The following is a 9,749-nucleotide window of genomic DNA, read 5'->3' on the forward strand; positions in this document are numbered from 1 at the left end:
CCTCTTATGTTTATTCTCTAATTTGGAGTCAGCAATAATTTTCCGCAAAGGAAAGATAGTAATTTAGCCTTTGTTGCCCACATATGGACTCTGTTGCATATATATATATATATATATATATATATATTCATACATAAACAAATCTTTAACAATGTAAAATTCATTCTCAGTTTGTGGATCATTCAAATAGACATCTATGGCATGGGTGAATTTGGTTATTGCACTGCTATTTGCCAACACTGCATATGTCACATGTTAGAAATTGCATCAAGTGTTTAAAGGAGTCATTTATCTATTTTTTCAGTTGTCCTTTGTTGAATTTTATGCAGGAAGCACATTAACTTTTTTAAATTGTTTTGTTTTTAAAAGTTGAGAGATTCATGGTATTTGTTGACACGATCCCTCAATGATTTACTCTCTAATGAAAATACATGCTCCTCTTATTTAATATCTGTATGTGACAGACATTGGCTTAGGTTGGGTGCTATAACAGAAACATCATAGATGGAGTGGCTTAAACAACATTTATTTCTCACAGTTCTAGAGGCTGTGAAGTCCAAGATGAAGATGCTGGCAGATTTGGTGTCTGATGAGGGACTACGTCCTGGTTCATATGTCTTCTTTGCCCCTTATGAGATGGAAAGTGCAGGAAAGCTCTCTGGGATCTCTTCTTATAAATGCACTAATGTCATTAATGAAGGCTCCACCCTCATGACCTAATCACCTCCCAAAGGTCCCACCATTTAATACGTTTACTTCGGAGGTTAGGATTTCAACATAAGAATTTGGGGGCAGGGCATGAACATTCTGTCCTTAACAGGCATAGTGTCCAGTATTTTCCTTGCATTACCTAATTTAACCCTCAGAAGTTTTCATCATATCCTCATTTTATAGATGAGGCCAGAAAGGCTCAGAGAGAATGAGTAATTTACCCAATGTCACCTAATAAAAGGCAGAGCTGATCCCATGGTTTGTCCTGACCTACCAGCTGGCCCACCCTATTCCACATCTAGATAAGGGGGAAGATGCTGTTCAGTATTTCCTGCTTAGATTCTGAGCCAGGCACCTCTTCTGTCTATGAGTCTCTAAGACCTGCAAAGCTGAGAACAAGAGTCTGAAAAGGAGTTTCATCAAGTCCAGAAAACCCTCAAAGAATAGAAGGCCTCAATGATTAAGCCAGTGCTGGATCCCAAAGTTGCCTAGAGAATCAGAGGCTGCACACAGCTGGCATGCCTGTGGGATGAGGGCAGGGAGCCAAGGCCACTGCAGGGGGCAGAGAGGACTTTGGAGGAGATGCCATTTGGGTTGTTGCATAAGCTTCTATGTGGTTTAGGGTCAATGTAAGAGAAATTCAAATAAACCAGTGATAGCAGAAAGAAGAGGGGCATTTTATGTAATACATGTCAGAAATGATAACTAAATAAATACAGTACCAGAAGTGTAATATTGATCTCGTTGGGAGAGCAGAACATTTTGTCTTGCCAGAGGTACTGAGATCAGCCATTGGCTGATAAGTAAAGCACTTTATAAGCTCTTCTCTTCAGATGATATTTTTGAAAGTCTGGAGTAGTCTGTGGATGGATCAGGATGCTAAGCTCAATTATGATGATTACTGATATTATTATCTTTATTTCTAAAAACAAAAGTTCTTAAAAGTCTAAAATGACACCCCATAGATGCATGCTTCCTAAAATGTGTGTGCACACATATCACCCAGGGATCTTCTTAAATGCAGTTGCTTATTCAGTTGGCCTAGCATGGACCTGATTCTGCATTTCTAACCAGCACCCAGGGCACACAAGGCAGCCGGTCCCCAGATCACATTTTTAGTAATAAGGCTTTCTTTTTTTTTCTTTTTGAGATGGAGTCATGCTCTGTCGCCTGGGTTGGAGTGCAGTGGCACAATCTTGGCTCACTGCAACCTTCACCTCCCAGGTTCAAGCAATTTTCCTGCCTCAGCCTCCTGAGTAGCTGGGATACCAGGCGTGCACCACCACACCTGGCTAATTTTTTGTGTTTTTAGTAGAGATGGGGTTTCAACATGTTGGCTAGGCTGGTCTCAAACTCCTGACCTCAGGTAATCTGCCTGCCTGGGCCTCCAAAAGTGCTGGGATTTCAGGCTCGAGTCACCATGCCTGGCCTGAGTAACAACACTTTCTAAGCCAATTGTACTTGGAGGTTGCCCCTGCTTTTAAGTAACCTCTAGGATTCACTGAGGGTCACTGTTGATTTGTCTGCGGCTCTGTTGTAGCAGAAAGAATCCAAGGCTATGGGTCAGAGGAGTCCACATCTTGGTCTGAATCTGTCCCTTATTTATAATAGGGCCTTTGGCAAGTTATTTCAGCTCTCAGAGTCTCAGTTTACCCACCTGTGAAATACAGGAGACAAATACTTATTCCACAGGGAATAAGCTGGACAGGTTAAATGAGTTGATGTATGTGGAGACACCTGGCACCTGGTAGGTGATCCAGACATGCTCTTTATCCCTATATCTGGGCCTGCAGACGCTCAAGGCAAGCCCTCACTCCACATGTCACCAGGGCGCCCTGGGGGTCACAGGCTGGAGCCCCAAGCTGCCCGTGCTCCATTATTTCTCCCAGATAGGCCTTTGAGTCTGTGCTTGAGGGTTGGGAAAAGCAGTTATTTTTCAAACAACTGTTCTAGTCCCTTCCTCAGCCCAAGACATTCCTCTCTTTCTTCCCCACCTTGTCCCTTCCCTCCTCTATCTTGCTGTCACTTGCATCCCACATGATTGCCCCTAGTTCCCTGCCTCAAAGGTTCCGTTTGGAGATTTGCCCTCTTTTAAGAGAAGTACCTTTCGAAGCCCCTCCTGTGCAGCACCGTAGAAGCATCTAGAATGGGGACCACCCCACTTCCCATCCTCCAGCTGAGAGGGAAGAAACAGCTGTGGGAGCCCCAATCCCTCACCTGTTACAGTCTGTTCACCCAGTCTCTGCCCCCGAAACCCCCAGACCTCATGACCCACTGCTCAGTGTTCATCAGGCACAAGCTACCCTCGTGGCCCTGTCAGTGACTACTGGGTTATACCAGGAATGACCTCGATCTGCTGCCAGAGGGCCAGGGTTCAAATATCAGCCCTGAGGACACCAAAGGCACATGAGCAACTAAGGAGACATAGACATAGTGGACTTCAAGATGAAAAACTTTTGGGCATCAAAAAACACTATCAAGAAAGTAAAAAGACAACCCCCAGAAGGTGGGGTAATATTTGCAAATCATCTTTCTGGTAGGTATCTAGTACCCCAAATATGTAAAGAACCCTTACAATCCAACAACAAAAAGGACAAACAATCATTTTTTAAAAATGGGCAAAGGTCTTGAATTGACATTTCTCCAAAGCGGGTGTGCAAATGGCCAATAAGAACATGAAAGATGCTCAACATCATTAGGCATTAGGCAAATGCAAGTTAAAACCACAATGACATCCCACTTCCCTTCCAATAGTATGAACAAACACACACTCTTACACACACTCTCACACACACTCTCACACACACACTCATACACACTCACACACACGCTCATACACACTCACACACACGCTCATACACACACACATACACTCACACACACTCACACACACTCACACATTCACACACACACACACATTCACTCACACACTCACACACACATTCACACTCACAAACATTCACACTCACACACTCACACACATTCACACACACTCACACTCACACACTCACTCTCACACACACACTCACACACACACACTCTCACACACACAATAGCAAGTGTTGGCATGAATGTGGAGAAATTGGAACTCTCATATGCTGCTGGTGGAAATGTAAAAGGGTGCAGCCAGTGTGGAAAACTGGCAGTTCCTCAAAAATTTAAACATAGGATTATCATATGACCCAGCAATTCCACTCCAAATATATACTCGAAAGAACCAAAAACAGGTACTCAAACAGACCCATGCACACCAATGCTCATGACAGCATAATTCACAATCCACAGAGGCAGAACACAGATTGCTGGTTGTCAGGGGCTACAGGAGGAGGGAAGAGGGAGTAGCTGCTTAGTGGGTATGAGGTTTTACTTTGGGAGTGGTGAAGGTGTTTGGAACTAGATAGAGGTGGTGGTTGTACAACATTGTGAGTGTACTAAATACCATTTTCAAATGGTTAATTTTATATTAACCAACTGTATACTTTCAAATGGTTAATTGTATATTAATCAATTGTACTATACTTTCAAATGGTTATTTTTTTTCCTTTTCTATGTTTCTTTTTCTTTTTCTTTTCTTTTTTTTTTTTTTTTTTTGAGATGGAGTCTCGCTCTGTCACCCAGGCTGGGGTGCAGTGGCGCGATCTTGGCTCACTGCAACCTCCGCCTCCTGGATTCAAGCAATTCTCCTGCCTCAGCCTTCCCAGTAGTTGGAAATACAGGCACGTGCCACCACGCTCGGCTAATTTTTTTGTATTTTTAGTAGAGACAGGGTTCCACTATGTTGGCCAGGCTGGTCTCAAACTCCCTACCTCAGGTAATCGACCCACCTCGGCCTCCCAAAGTGCTGGGATCATAGGTGTGAGCCACCGTGCCCAGCTGGTTAATTTTATATTATATGAATTTCATCTTAATGGGAAAAAATGTGTCACAAGAACTAGAAGACCCCCACAAATGCTCTTTCGTCATTAAAAAAAACCCTGAAAGTGTCTGACTGTGTGGTTTTGGGTGAGTCCCTTGGTTCCTCTGAGTCATGTGCCTTGTTGTGTAAGATGGAAATGCTTTTCCCCTGCCTAGCTGAACTGCTTTGATGATTAGATAAGGGAGCACCTGATATCAGACCTTAAAGCTAAATTATTAATAAGAAAGTAAAAAGATGTCAAATGCCCACTAATATAGTTGGAATTCAGCCCCTTCTCCTTTCTTTTAAAATATATTTTAAAATATACCCTCCTTCTCCTTTCTTTTAAAATATATTTTAGTCACTGTCATATATATCATCACTTAATTATACCTTCCCTGCTACTTGTCCTTTAAGCATTCATCCGTAACTATAAATCTCAGCTCTTTATCATAAATCTCATAAAGAGAGAGATCATCTTCATATCCTCCCTCCAAGCCTCTTGGTGCCTAACCCAGCATCAATCACACAATCATAATGGTACTGCCTTTTTTGTGTGTTTTTAGTGTGCTGAGTCCCACGCTAAGCACTTTATCCACACTGTATTTTATTACATTCTTGCAATCATCTATGAGGTAGGTATTATCATGCCCAGTATACTGATAGGACAACAAGGTCAGAAGGCGAGGGGCTCCCCCAGAGTCCTGCAGCTAGTGGATGACAGAGCCAGGATCCACATTAACATCTGCCTGATTCCAAAGCCAGAGAGCTTAATCCCTGGATCACATCACAAGGACCTTAAAAAATCAGGATTAAGAAATTTGTTTCCACAATTGGATATGAGCTTTGAGAGAATCTTGGTGGTAAGGAAAGCCAGCAGAATGACATAGAAAGACACTTGTCTGTTGGAAAATAAAATGTAGATTATTATTATTATTATTATTATTATTTTGAGTCAGGGGGTCTCACTCTGTTACTCAAGCTGAGCGCTGTGGCACAATCACCGCTCACTGCAGCCTTGACTTCCTGGGCTCAGGCAATTCTCCTGCTTTAGCCTCCTGGGTAGCTTGGACTACAGGTGCACACCACCACACCCAGCTAATTTTTGGTTATTTGTAGAGACAGGGTCTCACTATGTTGCCCAGGCTGGTCTCAAGCTTCTGGACTCAAGCAATCCTCCCGCCTCAGCCTCCCCAAGTGCTGGGATTACAGGCATGAGCAACAACTCCTGGTTCCAGAAAATGTAGATTCTGATCCACAACTGCCATTTTCTTTTTTGGGCTTCAGTTTTCTCATGTGTTCAAAGGGAGGCTGAATTTGTTGCTGTGATGGTGTGAGGACCTGAAGGAGACTCATTACCTAAGAGTGACAGTTTCAAGTTTCCCTGTCTTTTTTTTTTTTTCTTTGCAGGGATTGGGAGAGGGATTCTCAATTTTTTTTTTTCAAGGGGAAACTATAGAAAGTCATTCCAGTGTTTGAGAAATGGCCCCACTCCCATACAGTCACCTAACTTGTTATCAGATAAGAATTATGACAAGATCTCCTCAATTCACAGTGGCTGGGTCTTTGGGGAGGTCCACATTTGTGCTCCACCCAGCAGGTTTGCAGTGGGTGTGGTGGGCTGCCCAGGGCCCCTTCCGGAAGACTCTTGGCCCTCAGTTGCTGAGAGAGTTGTCAACCATAAACTCATAGCTGAATCCTCCCGACCAGGAATTGCTGGTAGTTGAAGGCAGCTGCCTCCCCTCAGGTCATGCTTCTGTCCCCAGGCTGTCTGAATCCAATGACTGGTCTGAGTAGGGGCACAGAGCCAGGGCCTCTGACCCCAATTCAGCCCAACCCTGCAGGACCATTCATACCCAGAGCTCCCCGAGAAGTCAGCTTTGCAGCCCAGCTCCTCCTCCTACCCAACCTGACTTCCTCCCTCCCTACAAATGCTGATGGGGTCCACTCCCTCATACCCCTTCTCAACCCACATCTCTCCCCAGGCTTGCTTCCCAGGGAACCTGAGGTTGGACAGTGGTGTTCTGGTTCCTTCTGTATTTTGGATGAAGAAAGAGGGACCACACAGTGACTTAACTTGCCTTGGGTTACAGGTTTGTAAATGCCCCCTCCCTGAGGGGTGTGGTTGCCCCCTAGTTTAGGGGGAAGACAGGTGTTGAAGTCCATCACCATGCTTACCTACCCTTTATCAGATAGCCAGGGCACCCCTTCCTCATGATGTAGGAGCCCCTACCCTGTTGCTATTGATGTCTTCACAATGTGTTAATATTGTCAGTTTATAGAACTGTCTCCCCAATCTGTGAGCACAGGGACTGAGTTTTGTTTAGTCTAACCCATGCTCAGCACATCTGGAACAACCTTCCAACACCTTCCGATGACACACAGGGCCATCTATGTCCTGGCTCTCGACCCCTCTCGAGCCTCGTTTCCTGACATTCCCTCTGCTGAGTCCGACCCACAGACCCTAGCCTAATGAGGGATGAACAAATGCACTCAGACACAGATATTCAGGGAAAGAGCAGGCTAGGGGACTGGGCCACTCACAGACACCGAGGAGAGTGCTGTAAAGAGTTAGCAGCTTTGGCCCTGACAAGCCAGTGCTGCAGGCATTTATTCAGTATAGATTTAATGACAAAGACCTTGAGTCAACACACTTGTGGGCAATTCACATGGTCACCTCCATCCACCGCCCCCCTGCCCCCTTCCGAGACAGTAATCCTGCGCTCGGATGATTAAAGGGCAGGTTCCAAGGCCTAAGTAAACCAACTTACCTAGATCAGTTTCTTTACATCCGCTTGTTATCTAACCTAAGCTTTCAGGCATTGGATAAGAGACTCTGGCTGCCTTCAGCCAAATCTTTTCCCAAAGCTTTTGTAAAACCTTCCAGCCTTCCAAGGTTTGCCTCTTTCTACACTTTTTCCCACACCCTGACCGATCTCCTACACCTCTGCTTTAGTCCCTGACCGCCACATTTGCACTACACAGAGCGACTTCCGTTGATGCCACCAACAACATGTAACTACTGAGCCTCAACCACTGATCTTGGAGCAGAGGATGACCTAGGTCTTGTCCCAGAGCAGCTCACCATAGAGGGAGAGGTAGACACATGAACAGACAATTACTCCAAACTGGTAGTGGATTCCATGGTGCTAGTAGGCATGGGGTGGTAGGAAAACATAAAGGGGGTCATTTCACTCCATGTTATGGGCCATTCTTGCCCTCACAGAGCTTACACTACACAGGTGGAGCCCACTCACAAAGAAGTAGGTTAAGTCAAACAATCAGAAGATTTGCCCTAAGGTAGGTAGAGAAGGAACATGGTGCTCCAAGGGTGACCCCAGGCTTCTGAGTTGCAGCATCCGTTCCAGCCCGGTTGCTTTGCATATACTGTTCCTATCACCTTAAGACTCTTTTCCATTGACTTGGTGAACTCCTGCTGACCTCTCAAGACCAATCAAAGTCATCTCCCATGTTGATCCTTCTCTGGGCCTCCCAGAAAGCATCTACCGCTCCTCTCTGGGTGACCCTTCATCTTGTTATAGAAACCTCTGGATTAAAGGTCGGGGGGTACTGCAGTTGCTATTTCATTCTCTGTGAACTTCTCCAAGGGAAACTGGTCATCTCTGTTTTCCAAGCACTGAGCATATGTCCTAGTGCAGGGTTGAACTATGGGCCACATCTGGCCCTTCATCAGTTTTTATAAATGAAGCCTCATTGGAACATGGACACACCCTTATTGTTTGTGGCTGCTTTCATGCTCAAACAGCAATGTTGAGCACTTACAACAGAGATCCCGCGACCTACAAAACCTAAAATATTGGCCGGGTGCAGTATCTCACACCTGTAATCCCAGCACTTTGGGAGGCTGAGGTGGGTGGATCATGAGGTCAAGAGATCAAGACCATCATGGCCAACATGGTGAAACCCCATCTCTACTAAAAATACAAAAATTAGCCAGGCATGGTGGCACACACCTGTAGTCCCAGCTACTTGGGAGACTGAGGCAGGAGAATCACTTGAACCTGGGAGGCGGAGGTTGCAGTAAGCCGAGATTGAGCCACTGCACTCCAGCTTGGTGACAGAGCGAGACTCCGTCTCAAAAAAATTAAAAAACAAAAACAAAAAAACCTTAAAATATTTGCTATCTGGCCCTATTTTAGAAGAATAGTTTGCCAACCCCCACCTTAGAACATTATAAATGGTCAGTCGATGCTCACTCAAATAAACACATAGGAATGGATAGATGAATAACAGAGACTACTGTTTTCCTGAATCAGAGCAGTGCATTCAAATGAAGAAGTGGAGTTGGTCAGGCAGTGGGTGGAAAATCAGATACAATCCTGCCAACTCTAGGGGAAAAAGTGCCTAACATCCTTCACCATCTCTTTCCCTATCGTCCTCATCTTCTGTTCAGCCTCCTTGAAGTAATATCAAGTTCTAAGACACGGGTGGTGATTTTAATCTATAAAGCAGATCTAGCTTGGCTTAGAATTTCTCGAAAGCACCTTTCCTTCCTTAGGCTTCAGGCCAGAGGCAGAGATTGAGGGGTTGTTGATAGTTGCTATTATAGCTAAGCATGGGCAAGGGAAGGACAGTGGCATTTCCTGAGCACCTGCTACACACCTGGGATATTACATATATCATTGCACATGGTCACAGTATTCCCAGGTGGCAGAAATGATAACTTCATATGAAAGCTGAGGCAACTGGGGCTCAGAGGAGCAAGATGACTTTCCAAATACTATACTGCTAAACAGACCCAGATTCTCCTGAATTCAAAACCCTGCTTTTTGCACTGTAGTACTTTACGGTTGAGCAGTTATAGCTCCAAATATGTCCGGGGGTGCAGTTAGAGTGGATAGTTTGGGGCATGAAGGTGGCCTTCCCTGTACCTCACCTTTCTGCTACCTGAGTATAATAGAGCCCTGCTTCCTTGGCTCCTAAGAAGCTGCCTCCACTCTGGTTGAGAACAAGTTCAACTGCTGCTCAGTTCATTGATATTTTGGCTGAGATGTAGCCCCCACTGTTGGGTCACATTTATGACCATGGACTAGGCAGCACAATCTGAGTAGAAGAAAGGAGGTGGGCTGGGTGCGGTGGCTCACACCTGTAATCCTAGCACTTTGGGAGGCTGAGGCAGGTG

Source organism: Pongo abelii, chromosome 7, assembly GCF_028885655.2.
Source record: "Pongo abelii isolate AG06213 chromosome 7, NHGRI_mPonAbe1-v2.0_pri, whole genome shotgun sequence".
In the NCBI taxonomy this organism is placed as follows: Eukaryota; Metazoa; Chordata; class Mammalia; order Primates; family Hominidae; genus Pongo; species Pongo abelii.